The sequence below is a fragment of the Macrobrachium rosenbergii genome, chromosome 9 (assembly GCF_040412425.1).
Source record: "Macrobrachium rosenbergii isolate ZJJX-2024 chromosome 9, ASM4041242v1, whole genome shotgun sequence".
NCBI classification, from domain to species: domain Eukaryota; kingdom Metazoa; phylum Arthropoda; class Malacostraca; order Decapoda; family Palaemonidae; genus Macrobrachium; species Macrobrachium rosenbergii.
The window spans coordinates 52,847,872-52,868,607 of NC_089749.1; the positions used below are offsets into that span (position 1 = coordinate 52,847,872).

General features: G+C 35.8%; 1 long non-coding RNA gene across 3 annotated transcripts in view; it reads right to left on the bottom strand.

Moving 5' to 3' along the window:
* LOC136841801 (uncharacterized) overlaps positions 1–20,736 on the bottom strand; it is a 518,713-nt gene that overhangs the window by 207,873 nt on the left and 290,104 nt on the right. Inside the window, exons 1-3 of one of the 3 annotated variants that reach the window (XR_010854090.1) lie at positions 1,747–2,539; positions 1,220–1,309; positions 455–612 (exon numbers count right to left, since the gene is read on the bottom strand). This is a non-coding gene — a long non-coding RNA (uncharacterized lncRNA). Of the gene's footprint in view, positions 1–339; positions 613–1,219; positions 1,310–1,746; positions 2,540–20,736 lie in introns of those variants that run through there. The other 2 variants (XR_010854091.1, XR_010854092.1) reach the window with 2 other exon arrangements.

Consider the following 20,736-nt stretch of genomic DNA (forward strand, 5'->3'; position numbering starts at 1 on the left):
CATTTGAGTTTTATCAGATTCCTGTTGAATATTACTCAAATCTTTTGAGACCCATTACAACTATTTTTATTTCACCTTTAAAAATACCAGTCTAAACTTACTGCGAACAATGCCAAGTTCTTTAATAGGTGGTTCACCAAACCAATTTAATAATTAACTTGTTAGGCAGGTTCACAATTACTTCACTCTTAAGCTGTTATCTTTTATTCCTCCCCCCGAGTTAATTCTTCACTTACCAATTATTTGAGAATTCTGCAATTGCAACTCAAAAAATCGTCTTAAGAACAGTTACCAGACTGAGGTTAGATACAGCAAATCGTAGTGTTACACAGTTATAGGACTTATTTATATTTATTGATTACAAAATTACATTAAGGCCAAGTTCACTCAGGCTATATTTTAGAATTAACAAGCCTCTGCCCCTTTATCAGCCTCTTTCAAATAAGCAACTTACTAGTAAAAAATGCAATCCAGGTCAAATTTTCAGAAGGTTATAATTAACCTATACTATGGGCGTAATAGTGCAGCTAGCACTGCCAGTTATCTTAAGACAAATCTCCCTCCATGTGAAGATTACCGAAAAGCGTTGCAGTTATTCAAGACTAGCAGAGCCTGCCAAGAAAAAAAAAAATAAATCAGTCATAGGTCACAGTACTGGCTTGTAGCTAACAACCGCGTCATCTTGAATTTTGTCAGAATTTACTCTCTGCAGGAAAGATTTTGCCATTAAGACTTAAATTCTTGAAATGGACATTACTAAAACTAGGATGCACATGGTTCAAGTTTATTACTGTTAACTGGAAAAACAACTGGAAAAAATAAGTACCAATTAAAGTCTAAGTTTAAGTACTTGAAACTAGTCCATAGAATACTTGAAAAATCATCAATTTCTTCAGTTAGATGGAAACTACCAAATACTGAATTAAATATTTTCTTCAAACTTTACAATGTTTGAAATATGGTTCTTTAAATTCCAAAGATGCACGTAATGAAAGTTACATAAACCAAAGACAAAACTACATTTTATGTTTTTGGTTTTTGGTTTAAAGAGTTTTAAGAGCAAGCCGCGCCGCCCCCTCTGGCGTACGGTAGACAAAGTCTACCGTACGTCAAAGCAGCTCCTTCCCCATCAGGGCTCCGCCCCTGAAGCGGGAGGATTAGGCTTGCAGAGTAAGAAGAATGGTTTTTGCATGTATACTAAAAGAGGAAACCTACTCACCTCTTATTTCCGAAGAATAAAATAGTAACCAACAGTTCCAAGAAGCCAACAGGACCATTATTCCTAGTACATCCGACCCAGGTCATAAGTCTGAAAACAGGATAAGAGCACTTTATAGTCATGCTGTAATGGATCTTAATGAAAAAAAAAAAAAAAAAAAAAAAAAAAAACTACCCGAACAAAACATTTCACAAATAAGCCTCCTACTAATTCAAAATTTTTAAAGGTACTATTTTCTTTCCAATAAAAAAAATAAGTTCACGAACAAAAATTTCAATTGCCACCCACTAAAATTTCTAAATGTTAAAAAGTACTAGCTTCATTGAAAAAACAAAAAATTTTCACCAATAGTTACCTACTAAAACATTAGAAAAGTTCAAAATAAAAAAGCGCCCGATCACAAAAAGAATAGCCACCTACTAACACTACGAAATGTTAAAGGTCGTAATTTAACTAACAAACAAATGCACTGACAAAAATATCCCAGTAACCATCTACTAAAATTCCGAAGACATAAAAGTACTCGCCTACAAAAGCCAATGACCTGAACGACGAAAACCAGAACCGGCGTTATCTCGACGGAAACTTCACACAACCACCAATAAACAACACCTCTCGAATAAACAGCGTGCCTGGGCTGTTATTCCAACGCAAGACTCGGGTTGGAAAGCCAAGGATGATTGCGGGGTGGAGGTATTATTTCTTCCAGGGACTCTTTTGAGTAACTCGTCGAACGGCCGGTAGATGGCAGTAATACCCAGCGTATTATTTCTTAGGTTTAAAACAGAATTGAATATTACAATGATTAATCACTTACATATAAATATTAACACAGAAAATAACAACAAGCATCAAGCTTAAGAAATGGTTTGCTGGGTTGGCGGAAATCGCAGTCGTAGGGCACATTTAAATCAATACAACACTTTGATAAGAATAACTATTCACAGCTAAAAACTGGAAATGCATATTAACTTTCAATAAATTAATGAAACCTAAACCGGTGATACTAGAGACCAGTGACTAAAAAACATCAATTTTGCTGTTACATTTTTTTTTTTTTTTTTGATCTACGGAAAATTTCAATCATCGTTCTTTGGAAATACTTCATTACATTCTCGAGCGACATTCATGTATGGGTAATAAGCATCACCAGTGCTCATCAGTCAGATGATATACTTGCATTTATATAAACTGTCTAAACCTTCTCAGTCTAAGGTAATGACTGAAGAAGCTTGACCCAGAAATAGGTAAATACATCTTTGAAGATAAAGGGAAAAAAATGAAACATATTGTACAAATATCTTCGTGTCTATGCCTTCGACCTAATTTGAAAACTTAATAAGGAACCTTATGCAAATTTGTAATTACCTATGTGAAGAGGGAAAAGGAAACAAATGTAACATATTGTACAAATACATTTGTCATAGCCACAATGACTTTTACCTTCTTGAAAAAATCGAGACGTTAAGAGGTCATTTTGGCTAATACAAATGCAATATATATATATATATATATATATATATATATATATATATATATATATATATATATATATATATATATATATACCTGGTAAAAAGTGATATATATATATATATATATATATATATATATATATAAAAATATATATAGATTATATATATATATATATATATATACATATATTTATGTGCGTATGTATGTGTGTGTGCGTCAGCTATCGAACGAGAGCAATATGTGTTAGGTTGATAAATTTTAAAAATGTAGGTTTGTTTTTGATTATTTAGCGAAGTGTTAGTCAAACATTCTGGTAATGACTACTGCTACGTTTACCTTTTTATTTTTTTTATTCTAGTTCGTGTAATTATTTTTTAGAAGCTACCTTTTTCCTGATGAAAATTATTTTTTGAAAATTTTTCCAAATGAAAATCAACTCCCATCTTTGCCTCAGTTTATTTATTTATTTGCTTATTTATTTATTCACTCATTTCTTTATTCATTTATCGAGTAGACCACATGCTTTCACTAACGTACGAACTCATGGTTGCGAGTTAACAATTTTAACAGTACAGTCCCGAGCACAACCTGACCACCGTGATCTCTGACCTTACGTTATGTCCACAAAGTACTGCCTTGAAAAGCAAATTAATAATCATAATAAAACAGCCCTACCCATGTTGCGGTACGCGGAAACCGCAACCGCTACGAGAGTGATTATTCAAATCACTGCTCGTCCATTTCAGGGGCTGACGTGCATGAATCAGCATTTGCCAAAGGTCCATTTCAGGGTGGAATACAGTCAATTTCCCTGTTATGAATTACCATTTTGGACGGGACCAATGAGCAGTGTCTTGTTCCCAAATTTGGCAGGAGAATGCGAACGGCGGTCGTATGTGAAATAGGAAAGAAGGGAAAGGTTGACAAAACACATTTTATATATATATATGTATATTTTTTTTTCTGTCAAGTCCGGGGTGACACTTTTTGGAATAGGAAACTCAACATCAAACAGCTCATTTCTGACCAAGATAGGATTGTCTGAAATTATGATAAGTTCCTGAGAAAACTAATATAAAATGTATTTCGCATAATTTTAAAAATATATTCCATTTTCAAAACGTATTTATCTATTTGTCTATGTGTATATATATATGCATATGTATATATACATAGAGCAGAATTTATATATGTATATATACATACATATATATATATATATATATATATATATATATATATATATATATATATATATATATATATATATATATATATATATATATATATGAGTTCAATTATATATATATATATATATATAGTTCAATTCCCAATGGCTTATTGATGAAGAGTTAGAGGAATTTATTTATGGTGATAGAAATTCAAGATATAATGTGGTTCGGATTATGTATGTAGCCACGTAAAATAAGTCTAATATGAGATGTTAATCAGCTCAGTGGTCTTTTATACTTAACTTTTTAACCATATATACAAGAATATATATGTGTATGTATGTATATATGAATGAATTTTATCACACCGTGATTCGTATATAAGTATTAAGCTACAAACGTCCTCTAATATCCAATTCGCTCTACCTCGGAAATAATATATTTTCATATGTGTTACCCGAAGGGGAATTTTCTTAGTTCTTGTCTTCGGTGGTTCGAGCCCACGAGACGACGAACTTATTATCAACTAAGATCTTCCCCTTCGAGTAACATATATGAAAACATATTATTTCCGAGGTAGAGCGAATTGAATATTAAAGGACGTATGTAGCTTAATGCTTGTATATATATGTATATCTATATATACACCTATGTATAATACACTTGAAGTATTAGACTTTTGTTTCCAAGTTAATTTAAAGCGTAGCTCCACAAAACGCTAGAATAACGTGCTGAACCAACGATGAACTTCGAGTGGAAAAACCTTCCACAATATCAGATGCTTTATGTACTTACACAGAGAGCTCATTAGCAGCAAGTCTACCCTTAAACAGTGACTGCATAGTTGACGTATATCTTCTATGCACTTCATTAGTTGTTAAGACCTTTACCTTCCGACTCCTCATCCACCCCATTCAGCCAGCACCCTCTCAGCATCCCTCTTATCTAACACGTTATCGTCCCCCAATCTCTCCACATGACCAAACTTCCCCAAAATATGCTGAGCCTTCCTTTCACTTACACTAAGCTTTTTATCACTCATTTATATAATCACATTTCTCACCCTTTCAAACCTTCGTATGCTACATATTCTGAATAAAACAGTTCATATAAACAACTTCCTTACTTTTCCATTTCATTTGCATTCAAAATCCAGACTTTATTTTCATAAAGGAGAGTTGGTTCAACAAACACTTCGTACATAAAAACTTTTGCTTCCACGGATGCGACTTGTCATTTGAATAGGCACAACTACCTTTATTGCTTCACCTGTTCTGTAACTCGCACTTTTTTTTTCACACTGCCACCAACCATTTCATTTCTACCCTAGTACCCTGATGAGCTTAATGCTTCCTGCCTTCCACCACCCCTCTGAAAAGTCATTTCTCCTTCATGGTTACCAGTTATCCCTATAACCTTACCCTTACTCACATTTACTTTTAACTTTCTTAACTCGCATACGCTTTTAAAACCGGTATCTATTCTTCTTCTTCATTATCACCGATCAACGCCTACCCAACGAAAATCACAATCTTTAAACAGCCGTTCAATACCCTTATCTCAGAGGCAATTTCACACTTAAAGAGGTCAATTCATTTCACTATGAAAACAATCACCCTCAACAATTACCCTTTCTACAGTCCATCTGGATCAATTGCCATTATAACGTAATTGTAGATTCGTGTCCAGCTGATCTTGGCTTTGCGATCATAAGAGGATTTCATGTCAGTTTCATAATCATAAAAAATGACATACATTTCTGTTTTCAGTGTGGAATGGAGTCCACGTGGGATTCATCATGCTATACCAGTAGGATGGTTTAATTGTAATACGAGATATTTAACGTAACATGAAAATACACAAACCTGAGAGAAGATCCCTCTATTGCTATTACTAATGCTGCAAATTATAAATGTAAGCCTTCATGTTCTAGGGCTAAGGGCTAACACTTGTAGGTTTTTTAAAAGATACAGGGCGAGGACTTTCTAAAAACATATAAAACAAGTAAAAGATGCGCCGAAGTTTCTTCAGCGCAATCGAGTTTTCTGTACAGCTTATAATCAAGGCCACCAAAAACAGATCTATCTTTCGGTCGTCTCGGTATAATGCTGTATGAGCCATGGCCAATGAAACTTTAACCACGGTCCGGTGATGCCCTGTCCTATATCGTTGCCAGAAGCACGATCATGGCTAACTTTAATCTTAAATAAAAATAAAAACTACTGAGGCTAGAGGGCTGCAATTTGGTAAGTTTGATGATTGAAGGGTGGATGATCAACATACCAATTTGCAGCCCTCTAGCCTCAGTAGTTTTTAAGATCTGAGGGCGGACAGAAAAAGTGCGGACGGACAGACAAAGCCATCTCAGTAGTTTCCTTTTACAGAAAACTTTAAAAAATCAGGAAAATATTAGACGACTGATATCGAGGAGTTAGTTTTAATAAAACTACCGAAAGATCCGTCAATCTTACGAAGTACAATGTCTCCTTTTCCTGTTAATGTGATCAACATTTTAAAACTGTGACATACATTTTCTTCATACCTGATAAAGTTTTTATAATCCCGAAGAGTTTCCCACATGTAATTACTAGCGATTTTACCGCCTTTATGAGAATATTTAAAAAAAACCTTAGTAAATAAGGAGCTGGAACAAATCGCAAAATTTCAGAAAAAAAAAAAAAATGCCTGGGAGATAGAGATCTTCCGAAAGGTTTCCATCAATTGTAATAATAACAATAATAAGAATGGCTGTTGTGACATTAATTGAAATAAAATTACAGATAATGAGCATCAATAATAGCTACAGCAAACCTTTTTTCCTATCGCCAAATTGGGGCAGCGGCAAAATTCCCTAAAAACTTGATCTCTCTCTCTCTCTCTCTCTCTCATTACATCATGTTTTGTTTCAATTGTTAATTACCAGGCGCTACCGAGCGAAGCTCCAGTAGATTTCGCTAATTAAGTCATTTACTCAGCGACATAATTACATCTCAAACTTATGATAGTCATCTTCGGCGCAAAGGTAAAGTGGCCGCTGCTCACTGGATAATCGTTGAAAATTCATATTTACCTGGGGGGGGAGGGGGGGAAAGGAGAGGGGGGGGGGAAGAAGGGGGCGAGGGTGGGAGGGATGGAAGGAGGGAGTGAGGGATGAAATTACCACATAAATGCCCAGCCACGAGGCGTCGTCGATCGGAAGGTCGGTCGCGAGATCTAACCGTGAGGGATTTTCGACCTCAGGAGACGTCGGGATTTTTTCACTCGTGCTTTTTCAAGGCTTCGCATTATCATGGTTAATTTCTGTTGTTTGTTACTAATAAACAGTGAATTACGGAGTTGGTTTCACAACCTGTATTTTCACGGTTATGCGCCTGTAATTAGGCACAGTCTGAGCCTTGTTCGGATCATTGTTTACAGCCGCTGAAAAATATGATTATATGCATGAACTGCTTTTCTCCTTAGCTGGAAGACGGTGTGGCATAAACTGATTGCCTTGGAAGAGAAGAAAAATATGACAAAGTATTCATTTTAGATTAAGTTAGTTTTACAAAGTGGAGGAAGGATGGAGGGCGAAACTATCTTATCACGTTTTACGTTCTAATCAGTAATATATATATATATATATATATATATATATATATATATATATATATATATTCATATACACGTATATGTGTATATATATATATATATATATATATATATAGTATATATATATATATATATATATTATATATATATATATATATATATATATATATATATATATATATATATATATATATATATATATATATATATATATATATTGTCATAAACTGGGGGTCTTGGTTGGGATGAGAACTGAACAAATTTGACAATGGTGACTGCAAAGGACTCAAGTGCGCCCAGATTATGAACAAAGGAAAAGTTATTTGAAATTTACCTTAGATTTTCCCTGGTTTTACAATTAAAGAAGGAAGGTCACCATTTGGAATTAGAGTTCTTTTACAATTTACAGGGGTTTATTTACAGAGACTTAGCAATGAAACAAGGAGACAAACAAAACGACATGGTAGCCAATGGGCAGACTCATTAATTGGATGCGTAGAACAATAATGCAGTGCTTGGCGACAGGCAAGCTGATTACTAAGGGGGGCCAATGTACAATACAATTATTACAATTACAATAAAAATGGCTTAGTCATGCCACGATTACACTAGATAGTCTCAGTTAGATGCTGCAAACAGAATTGAACTCCAGGATGGGGAAAAAAATTCATATAAAACTTGGCGGGGCCACAACGGATTTCAGAGATCGGACTGCATCCAGGAATATTTTCAGGATTGGAAAGGCAGTCAGAATTATTGGGCACAGAGCGCACGGATTGGTTGGTCTCTCCTGTAAGAGAGGTTCTAGATTAGGAAAAACAGCACACACTGAAGGAAATTGAATTCCCTTATAAATGTTACACATTGCACATCTTAAATATTAACCACTACGTAGCCCAGCAGATAATTATGATGAAATCACATAGGCTCAATATGGGGATCGTAACTGCACATGTGATCGCACTCACACAAAGAGTAAATTTAAATACTGGTATTGCTTAGCCTAAATTGCCCTTAAGTTGCACGGGGGGAGGGATAAATGGATAATTAGCATGGGATCTCTACTGAAATCCAAGGGACATTAATGGCGAGATATGGGAGGCCGGCAGGACTCGTAACAAGGGAAGATTGCTTTGTGGAGGAAGGAGTTAAAGTTTAGAGAAATGGGAAATTCAAGGGGGTTTTAAGTGGAAGGGGAAGGGCTGGTTATTGACTACTTGCAACATACGAACCTTGTATGACCATTTTGGGCTCCAAACAATCGTCTTGGCTGTCCGTCGAAGATAGTTCAACCAGAGGAGCGGGAGAGGATGCAGCACGTGCGTTCCTGACGAGGTCACAGGAGTCTCTGCCTTCTTCCAAACACGGCATCTTGAATTTTGAACTTTGGACAAATTGTACCAGCAAGGAGTCATATGCCAGCAAAAAAGCAGAAGAAAAAATTTCTTAAGGTTAAGTGCTTACAGATTAAAGTCCTACCTGGCCACTAGCCCTATTAAGGCCCAGTAGCCCTCCCAAGCACTAATTACCCCCACCTCGCATGATGGGGTTGAGAAGGGGGTTTTCATTGTTCCCCGAGATCACACGATCTTGGGAACTCCCATACTGCCCTACACTTGTGCCCCTGGCTATTAGCTGGTAGGCCTGGCCCGCCATTTCCCTGCCCCAGTCTTCAGATGAACAGAGAAACTGCCTTTCAAAATTAATGATTCACGGGCGTCTAATTGAGGGAGGGATATATCCTTGATAATATATATTACATTTTACATGAAAGATAGACGAGATGCACTATAAGAATAACTGAAAAAAAGATCACATCTTCTCATTTGTAAACAGTGCACAAAATGACTAAGAAAATAAAAGAAAAACAGATATAAAAATAACACTGTACACTCCTCTGCCCTAAAACAGAATCTCAATGTGGTTTTCAGCTATTGCCACCACGTGAGCAAAAATTGTAATTTCAAGTTAATCTTTTTTACTTCACGTGTAGTTGGTCAGAGTTTCAATACACTGCATAAGTCACTGTCACCTCTGTATCAAACCCATAAGGCGCAGATTGGAATCCTGGCAGGGTAGATACACATTCCATATATAATTCCCTTATGTATAAGTTATTCCCACAGTAAAGTGATTCTGATTCAAGTTAACACTTAAGAGTATAGAAATCTTATATACATGTGATTTATTGACAAAAGTATTATATATATATATATATATATATATATATATATATATATATATAAAAGTATATATATATATATATATATATATATATATATATATATTATATGTATATATATATAACAGACATAAATACATGTGTAAATATATATATATATATATATATATATATATTATATATATATATATATATATATATATATATATATATATATATATATATGTGTGTGTGTGTGTGTGTGTGATTGTTGCTTTCAACCTTTACTTGTTAATTCGGAGTTAAACCTCTCTTCAGAAGGCTTCAAATACTCACACAGACTGCTCATGAACAGTTTATCAACCCCTCACACATAACACACCACTCACCTCAATCTTGTAAGTGCATTGGCTCTTCCTTGGCTGTTAGAGACTCTAATGCCTCTTTCACCCTATCCAGCCATCAGTTCCTCAGCCTAACTCTTTCTTTCTCCAAACACTTTTCTGAATTTTACACCATTTCCACTAATCTATGATCCTCCATTCTCTCCACGTAACCAAACACCTCAAAGCAACTCTGATCCATCTCAGTTAACCTTCAGTTAACTTTTCTGCACATCAGCAAATCGTTAATATTTCGTCTTTCAGACCTTATGGGTAAGTATTTAATAAGCAAACAAATTAAAAATTTACTGAGAGTTTACTTCCAGAATTGACTTCCATAAAGGAAGATCCTCTCAATAACCTCTTCATATGTTTCTATTTCTATTTTCAAATGACATATATTGACATAAAATTTATTATTAAAACATTATTGTTAAAGAGAATTTTTTTTTAACCTTTTGATTCAACAGGTAATGATCACGCATACCTCCATCCACTCCTCCTTACACAATATCTCACCGTGAGTGTGTTTATGCTTGTAATCAAAAGACATTTTATGGAAATTAAAATAGATTTTTTCTTTTGTCGATGATAATTTTCATACGCTCAAGCGTCTGTACATTTATGAAATTAAGTTCTTATTTGATTTATAATAAAATGAGAAACATGGATATGTATAACTTCCCAAATAACTGATATCTAAATATTCCTTAATACACAAGAAGAATCTTGTACTTACCATAAGCTATGCGGTTACAACTGTCGGCGAAATAATAGAACGTAATATTCTATTCAACCGTTGATATTAAGAGAGAGAGAGAGAGAGAGAGAGAGAGAGAGAGAGAGAGAGAGAGAGAGAGAGAGAGAGAGAGAGAGAGATATTTTCACAATCCTATGAATACAAAAGAGGGCTGTGTCTAACAGAATCTTGTACGTGTGTGTGTGTGAGAGAGAGAGAGAGAGAGAGAGAGAGAGAGAGAGAGAGAGAGAGAGAGAGAGAGAGAGAGAGAGAGAGAAATACTTTCATGATCCTATGAATACGAAAGAGGGCTGTGTCTAACAGAATCTTGTCCGTGTGTGTGTGTGTGTGTGTGTGCATGACAGAGAGAGAGAGAGAGAGAGAGAGAGAGAGAGAGAGAGAGAGAGAGAGAGAGAGAGAGAGAGAGAGATGCTTTCATGATCCTATGAATACAAAAGAGGGCTGTGTCTAACAGAATCTTGTACGTGTGTGTGTATGAGAGAGAGAGAGAGAGAGAGAGAGAGAGAGAGATACTTTCATGATCCTATGAATACAAAAGAGGGCTGTGTCTAACAGAATCTTGTACGAGAGAGAGAGAGAGAGAGAGAGAGAGAGATCCGAGTTAATGGATGGAACAACCAAAAACATTTTCGTCTGCAAGCAGCATCCACCACGCCGGCTGAGAGAAGACACATGATCTCCCCATAAACAAAACAAAACAAGCTGATGCAGAAACTCTAGCAGACGCCTTAACCATCATCAGAAGCCGCAAGTTGCAGCTCTCTCTCTCTCTCTCTCTCTCTGCTGACGCCTGTCTGCCAGCTTCTTATTCACAGAAAGGAGAGAAAGGGGAATGTGGAGGGTGAGGGAAAATGCTGAATGTGCTCTGCCATTTTTGCTGAAGCAGGGGCTATTCAAAGATGCCCTTGGTGACAGGCGTTGACTGAGCAAGATTTACATGTATAGAAGACCTAATTAAAAGTCTAAATATACTGATGATTCTAGGATTATTCATTTATTGATTTATTATAACCTTCCACCCTTTTTTTTTTTTTTTTTTTTTTTGTCCAACTGGCTAAACGAGGCTGTTGAATGTTCAAGGAGTCAGGAAAAAACAGGTAATTAGATAACTGAAAAGGATGTTTTAGTCAGGCAATTTACATGGGATTTCCATTTCAACAGCTGATTGACATTTCCTATTAAATGCTATCAGTTATCGCCGTTATCTCTAGAATAAAATACGTGAGAAACTACTGAACTACAGTAGTTTCTCACGCAACGTTTATGGTGGAAAAGTCCAAAACGTTGCAATATGATCAATGTTAACGTAAAGAATTTCGAATCACTTTCCCCATTATATTTCCTATTTAAACAAATGGAAAGCTGCGATTTTACAATGCAAGTTCTCCCTCTTGCAAAAGCGATAAGAATCACTACTGTACCGCACGTTTGGGTCTGGGCAACACAGGGACCCGAAATTTTGGTAGAAAGTTTATTACTGTGATCCCCAAAATGTAACCGTTACATGAAATCTTATTTTTTTTTATTTAAGACCTACAATTTATACTTTAGGATGAGCTGAATGGACAAACAGACGTGCAGGTATTATATATATATATATATATATATATATATATATATATATATATATATATATATATATATATATATATATATATATATATATATAATCACACAATCACATGTGGAATAGAAATAAATTTATATAATCATATATGTAATGTATGTATGGAACAGAAATAAATTTATATCACATCATATATATATATATATATATATATATATATATATATGTGTGTGTGTGTGTGTGTGTGTGTGTGTATGTATGTATGTGTGTGTTAAAGGGCTGTTCCCCCGGTCAAACAGGGCCATCTTTTATTGCTTTATCTGTTTTAAGAACAGAATCAATAATCTTACTTCTCTAAGATGCCTGTGGTAGCGCGGCTCATCCCTGGGTCAGCAAATCCCTTCTCCTTTGTCGTCTTCTCTCACTGAACCTATCTTTACACAAAGGCCTACTGGAATTAAACACTAAAGTGCAAAACTAGACTTCATTTGCAAATTTAACTAAAGTGGTTCAGCAAAGGCTACGGTCATGAAATGGAGTGATTCACACCCCCTGTCAATGGAAAACATAACTAGGGGAAATACTGTTTCACAAATAATTCTATACCAAGCAATACTAGTGAATAACACCCTGGTCATCAAACAAAGTAATAAGGTCATAGTTCTTTTAGACCACCATATATGTCATATACTCGTAGTATGTAAGAGTAAAAAAACACCATTTCAAAATATTCGTCCTCTCAGGACGAAACTCGAATTACTGTTGAAAGAAACACATCATTATATTAAAACCTGAAATGGTGTTGATTAACACACATTTTCAAAACAGAAAAATGCACACTGAAGTAGTACATGGGAAAATTCATCAGGCAGACATCGATCAATTTCACTACAGCACTATTAGGCCTTCCAATCAAAAACAATGTCTGTAAAGAGATAAGTGTTCATGAATCATGGTACTCACTTTCTACTGCAACAAATAACAGATTTCCTAGTGGCGATCTTCTAACACTTCACCAATAACCAAACAGACCGAGATCTTTTAATGCAATCCTGCTGCAAGAGCCTATCCCCCGGTTAATATACCGTGGGAGATCGCCCACCCACACACACACACACACACACACACACACACACACACACATACCTCACCGGAACCTGGGCACTTCCGGCGGCATCAGTTCAATGTTCGAAAGATCATGATCAAATAGCTCTCTGTATCCAACTGAGCAAATTTCCAAAGTCAGCATAAATGCACCTGCAGCAAAGAGCCACTACCAGGCCAGCACACAGCTCTTCTAAAGTCATCCAAGACGTAATATATATGTATGTATGTATATATATATATATATATATATATATATATATATATATATATATATATATATATATATATATATATATATATATATATATCATTAGATATTTGTATCCCAGTACCCGTTTCATTTTTACTGGAATGCATCGAAAGAAAAACAATTCCAAATTAAACTCATATACATATACATATACATTAATTTATAAATATTTACATACATATATATACAACTTTATGAAATTCCCTGTGTGAATATCTCCGTATGCATTCCAGATGCCGGGCCGGGGATGCACGATTGCACAACGCTGGTCACGACAGTCGTGAACGCAAGAGTGAATTTCTTGGCTATGGCCTCGGCAATCAAGTCAATAAAGCTTTCACGTACTTTACACACGCCGAAGCCATTTCCGAATGCAGGAGGTTTATCGACATTTCCTCTCCTCAATCCTGCCTTTAACTCCAAGTACAGATACTGGAAACGTTAGCTCTTGGTTGGGAACGTTGGTTTTTTGTTTTGGAAACGTTGGAACTTTGAGTTAGAAACGTCAATTCAGTTAGTTGGAAACGTTGGAACTTTGAGTTGGAAACGTTCATTCAGTTAGTTGGAAACGTTCATTCAGTTAGTTGGAAACGTTGGAACTTTGAGTTAGAAACGTCAATTCAGTTAGTTGGAAACGTTGGAACTTTGAGTTGGAAACGTTCATTCAGTTAGTTGGAAACGTTGGAACTTTGAGTTGGAAACGTTCACTCATTGGTTGGAAACGTTGGAACTTTGAGTTGGAAACGTTCATTCAATCAGTTGGAAACGTTGGAACTTTGAGTTGGAAACGTTCTTTCAATTAGTTGGAAACGTTGGAACTTTGAGTTGATAACATTCATTCATTTAGTTGGAAACGTTGGAACTTTGAGTTGGAAACGTTAGTTCAGTTGGTTGGAAACGTTGGAACCCTTAGTTGGAAACGTTAATTCAATTAGTTGGAAGCGTTGGAACTTTCAGTTGGAAACGTTAATTCAGTTAGTTGCAAACGTTAATTCAATTAGCTGGAAACGTTGGAACTTTCAGTTGGAAACGTTAATTCAACTAGTTGGAAACATTGGAATTTTTAGTTGGTAATGTTAGCCCGTGTACTTGTGAACGTTACTTCATTTAATTGGAAACGTTAATATTATAGCTGGAAACGTTAGCTAATTTACTCGGAAACGTTAGTTCACTTGGGTAAAATTGTTTGTTCACTTAGTTGGAATTATCAGTTCATTTACCTAGAAACGTTAGCTCTTGTAATTGGAAACGTTTGTTCTTATCGCTGGAAAAGCTACTTGTTTTAATTGGAAACGCAAGCGCTTGTAGTTGGAAACGTTAGCTTATTTAGTTGGAATTGTTAGCTCATTTACTTGGAAACGTTATATTTTGTCGTTGAAAACGTTCGTTCATTTAATTGGAAACGTTAGTTCATTTAGCTGGAAACATTAGCTCTTTTATTCGGAAACATTAATTACTTTAGCAGGAAGCGTTAGAACTTTTGCTTGGAAAAGTTACCTCTTATAGTTGGAAAAGTTAGTCATTTTAGTTGGAAATGTTAACTCTTATAGTTGAACACGTTAGGTCTTTTAGTTGGTAACGTTAGCTCTAATTCTTTGAAAAGGTGGTTATTTTAGTTGAAAACGTTAGGTCTTTTAATTTGAAACCACAGCCCTTTTAGATGATACCCTGAAGAGAGTAAACCATGGATTACTCTCTTCAGGGATTAACTAAAAGGGCTGTGGTTTCAAATTAAAAGACCTAACGTTTTCAACTAAAATAGCTGTTGACTGGATATGAAAGGCTTGAGTTCAAAAACAGAAAGGTACGAGGTTTCAGAAAAAAGGTGATTCAAAAGAATGAGAACTAACTTATGGTAGGAGACTCGAAATTTCCAAAACAGTTGCAAAATTCCAAAACCAGTCAATTCCAGATAATCAGGAATAATTTAAATCAAGAGAAAAGATGCTTCAAACGCCAAATGGTTTCACTGCAGAAAATCAGAGAATTCACTGACGTCAGAAGACCAGTGGTTTCAAGGTTAAAAATCCCGAGTTTTTGAAAACTAAATGACTTCGTAGACATCAGGAATCATTGGAGTTTTTCAAACCTGAGATTTCAAAAGCAATCTTACAGCAATGAAGTTAAGATATAAATATTTAAAGAAAAAATAGTCAATTCGAAAATTTAAAAAAAAGCAATATGTTCCTGAAATTAAGGGAAGCCATTTTCATATACAAGGGGGGGTTCCAAAAGAAAAAATTCTTCAGGTGAACAGGAAAAAGGATTTAAAAAAAGACACGATTTTAAAAACAGAAAGAGACTTCAAATGACTCAGTGGCCATTCAAGTTAGGAAGGCCTGGCTTGAAAAACACACGACAGTTAGAAAAAATTCAGAAATAAATGAAGTCTAGAGAGACGAGGTCTAAAAATTTTGAAAATCAGAAATCATTGACCTACTGAGAAGTTTCAAAAACAGTACGAAAAGAATTTAAATCTACTGAAGTAACCAGAAGTTTCAAAACCAGTTGGGCAATTCAGATCTATAAGAAATCGCTGAGGCTACGGCGATACGAGTTTTCAAGACCAGGCGGGCCCTAGGGTTCGAAAGGTGTAGAATAATTCGACAAAATCATACATCATTAAGTTTCAGAGACACTACAAGATTCCAAAACCAAAAATTACACACACACAGACACAAAAAAATTATGGTTAAGAAACAATATTTCAACAAGGGTACGTCCTTGAGTCCCAAAACCAAGTGACAGTCTGAAAAAATATAAAAAAAATTGAGACACGGACTTTCAAACCCCGAAAAAAACCACTGACTCAAAAAATCAAAGTGCTACCTGAAAAAGAGTCAGAAATGATTGAGGTTAAGAGACACGACGTTTCAAAAATAAAAGGACAGCTCCAAATAGACAAGGGCCATGGGCTTTCAAACCCCAAAAAACCGATGACTCAAAAAATCAAAGAGGCAGAAATGATTGAGGTTACGAGACGATAAATTTCAAAAATAAAAGGACAGCTCCAAATAATCATAAATCACTGAGATTCAGAGCCCCCAAGGTTCCAAAACCAGGCAGCCCGAGATGTCAAAAACCGAATGACATCCAGAAAGGATGAGAAATTACTGAGGTGGAGACTTTTTTCATTTCTAAACAGAGAAAAATCGGGGGCTAAACAAGTAAAAAATGCGCAAGTTTCTTCGGCGCAATCGAGTTTTCTGTCGGGTGGTAGCCTCAGCCACGGCCCATGAAACTTTCAACCACGGTCCGGTGGTGGTCTATGTTGTTGGTACCAATAGCTCTGCTAGAAGTACGATTATGGTAACTTTAACCAAAAATAAAAAATAAAAACTACTGAGGCTAGAGGGCTGCAATTTGGTATGTTCGATAATTGGAGGGTGATGGTCAACATACCAATTTGCAGCCCTCTAGCCTCAGTAGGTTTTAAGATTTGAGGGCGGACAAACAGGCAAAGCCGGCACAATAGTTTTCTTTTACAGAAAACTAAAAAAAAAAAAAAACCTCGTAAGAATTATAGAGCAGAGTCTAAATATTCAGAACCTTACTCTTTTTTTTTCATTGTGGTTCGTGCCTTAGAACCAACTAATTTTGAAACTTAAACGTCTAATTGAAAGATTAATGGTAGAGGGAGCATATAATCCCGTCATCAAAATTAACGAATGTATATATATGTGTGTATGCACGTCTGTGTAAAAGATACATTTCTCTCGTGTTTGCGCCTTCGATCATTTTGACTGATGCTTGAACTCTGAAACATGAAAATAAAAATCTGTAACAAAAACATATATATACGTAGATATATATATATATATATATATATATATATATATATATATATATATATATATATATATGTGTGTGTGTGTGTGTGTGTGTACATATATACACGTATATATATGTGTGTGTGAGATAAATCAATCAGTAGAAATGTGAAAGCTTGAACATTTATATAAATTCCTTAAATTTTCGTTTTTTTAACGTGCTTTTTTCCCATTTTTATATGGAGTAAGCACGATGCCTTCTTTTGAAGGACTTTGATTTGGCGGTGGGGTAGGCCGTAGCCTCGATCGGCTGCCCTGCCTGACATCGCTTAGACCCCAGTAACGAATGTGTACATGTATTGTACCAAATTCCCAGCTCCCTTTCTCCCAGCAGCGAGGAGAACTGGGCGGGTCGGTCGACAGTTCGACACGTGTGAGGTGTCTGTTATGTTTTTAGAAGATGTTGGAGTGGCTTTGTTTATGCGTATTAGTCTGTAACACCCATTTGCTTTCAGCAAACCTATCCGTTGATTTGCTTCAATACCTATGATAAATATCAACATCATTATTACTTCTACCATCAAAAGATCTATAGATCTTCCGTAGAGAAAAAGAGTTGCTTTGAACTTCCCACAAATCAAATGGAAAAAAAAAAAAACCCAAAGTCAAAGAAGGCATAAAAAAATTCAAAGCCAACGGTTGAACATCGATCATATAATCCACTTCCAGCGTTGCATACAAAATAAAAAGTAGGAATCTGAATCTCTCCTTTTCGGAAGCCACAAATGTAAGAATATATCTCTGCCTGATGACTTCCACCGCTTTTGAATCTGCAACAGAAGTTTCGGGAAAGAATGCAAAAAATAAAACCTAGTAACTCTTATCTCTTCCTGTCGTTTGGAATATGATAGGCGTGAAAATAAAACAGATAAAATTTAAGAGAAATTCTTCAAGTGTAGAAATAATTTGGAAAAAATCACATTATTTTTCTAATCCCTTTGTGTCCTGCTCTCTCGTGTTAACAAAATAGTTAAATATTCAACCCTTCAGGCCGTAACTTCTTCCAAACCAACAGTACGACGCTTCACACGACAAAATATATTTTACCATTTTGCTTTCTCAGTGATGTTTGTCGCCCCAGTGAACTTGGGGTCGTCTCAGTGATGTTTGGTCGTCTGTGACGTTTGGTTATCTCAGTGATGTTTGGTCGTCTGTGACGTTTGGTCATCTCAGTGATGTTTGGTCGTCTGTGACGTTTGGTTATCTCAGTGATGTTTGGTCGTCTGTGACGTTTGGTTATCTCAGTGATGTTTGGTCATCTGTGACTTTGGTCGTCTCATTGAAACTTGGTCGTCTTCCAGAAGGAAATCTTTTGTTGTCGCTCTTGACGTAACCAGTGGTTTTGCGCGAGTCTGATATATGGCTTTCTCGACGTTACTAATGGCTTTGGTTGAGTCTGATATATGGCTCCCTTGGCCAAACACCCTGCTCAAGGCTTTACTCTTGCTCTCTTTAAAGTCGTGTCTAGTAATCATCTATCCAACTTATGTCTGATAATGTGGACGGCGCAACATCTCCTCCGCTCTCCACGTCTAATGGCGTTCCTCAGGATTCCGTTCTGCCCTCTCTCTTATTCATGCTTTATCTGACGATTCATTCACCTGCAATCTCTCTATTCTCTCTTCCTTCACCTCCCGGTCACAAGACTGTTTTTTCTGTGTCTGTTCCCTTTGATCCTATGAGATTATGTGAATGGTAAACAGGTATGTCGGTCCATTTTAGTTCCTCCACGACACTTATCTATCTGTCCCCTCTCCCATCTAGTCTTTTAATATTTTTTTCATATGTAGCTAAACTTCCCATTCCTTTCAGCATTTTGGGAGGTCACGTTACTCTTGAAGTTAATTATAATAATTGTATTGTTCACACTGATAATTCTGCTTCGAAAAATGAGTGGTTTTGTCAGTGTTAAATTAAGGCGATTTGTCTCAAGAGTGATCCTAGTGGTTGCTTTATGTTAAGCCTGCCTTATGCCAGCACAGGCCCCTGTTCAAAGACAGCCGGTAAGTATGGTAAGATGTTAAGGGAATAAGAGTTCGAGTATATCCCTCTGGACGAATGATACTTCATTTATCGTTTTAACTTCACTCAAGCTTTCTTTTTCCTACGCAAAGTGGCGCCTCATGTAGCTTCATTGCACCCGCCAGGACGCCTATTCTTACATTTACCCGGTGAAACTAATAGTTCTCCGATTCCAATGGTCTGTGACTACCTCTTTCCCTCAGCTTCCAGTTTTTGGAATTTTTTCCTCTTTCTGTTTTCCAAAACTATCATAACATATTTGGTTTTGGCCAGATAAGGGAATTGGACTGCCCTTCCCAACGGCCTCTGCCTTCTGAAATAAAAAAAATCGTTTCCAGACCGCCAGGAGATAATGATTATCAGCAGCTGTCACAGAAATTAAGACTAAATCAGCTTGAAATAAATAACAAAAGCAAAAGGGTGAGAAAAACTAAAGATGATTAAAGAAGTGAAGTAAAAAGGCGGAAGAAACGAAAGAGAATTAAATAAGTGACGTAAAACTGAAAGAGAAATGAAAAATAATTAAATCATTCAGAGAAAAATGAAAAAAAAACGAAGTAAGGTGAAGACAAAAAAAGGGAAAATGAAAAAAGATAATTTTGGAGGAAACTAACCCTCGAAATAATTCTTCATAACAAAAACCGTCCTCTGCGCTCTTCATCTCTTCCTCAGGGACCACTTCATAATCATATACATTTCCATAGTGAAGGGATGGCTGTGAAAAATGAAGCTTTCCATCTCAATGAAGGGAGACATTCATGTTTAGCCTCCAAATTTTTTTTTTTTTTCTTCTCTTTACGATTTGCTTCTATCTTTCAAGGCAAAGAAGTATCTTATGCTAGATTATTTCTCTACTTTCTTTTCACGGAATCCTTGTGAGGGTGTGGGTTGGAGTCACATGAGATGGACATGAACGAGATACCTACTGATGGAAGTATTATAAAATTAAAGATTGTAAGATTGTACGTGTCCGTTTATCATTTTTTTTAAACTCATAATTATCTTTAGGGGCTTTTTAATATAGCCTAGTGCATGATGAAGTATTTGACATTTATTATTATTATTCAGAAGATGAATCCTATTCATATGGAACAAGCCCACAAGGGCCACTGACTTGAAATTCAAGCTTCCAAAGAATATGGTGCTCATTAAGGAAGTAAGAGAAGGTAAAGGAACATACAGTACAGAAAGAAGAGAT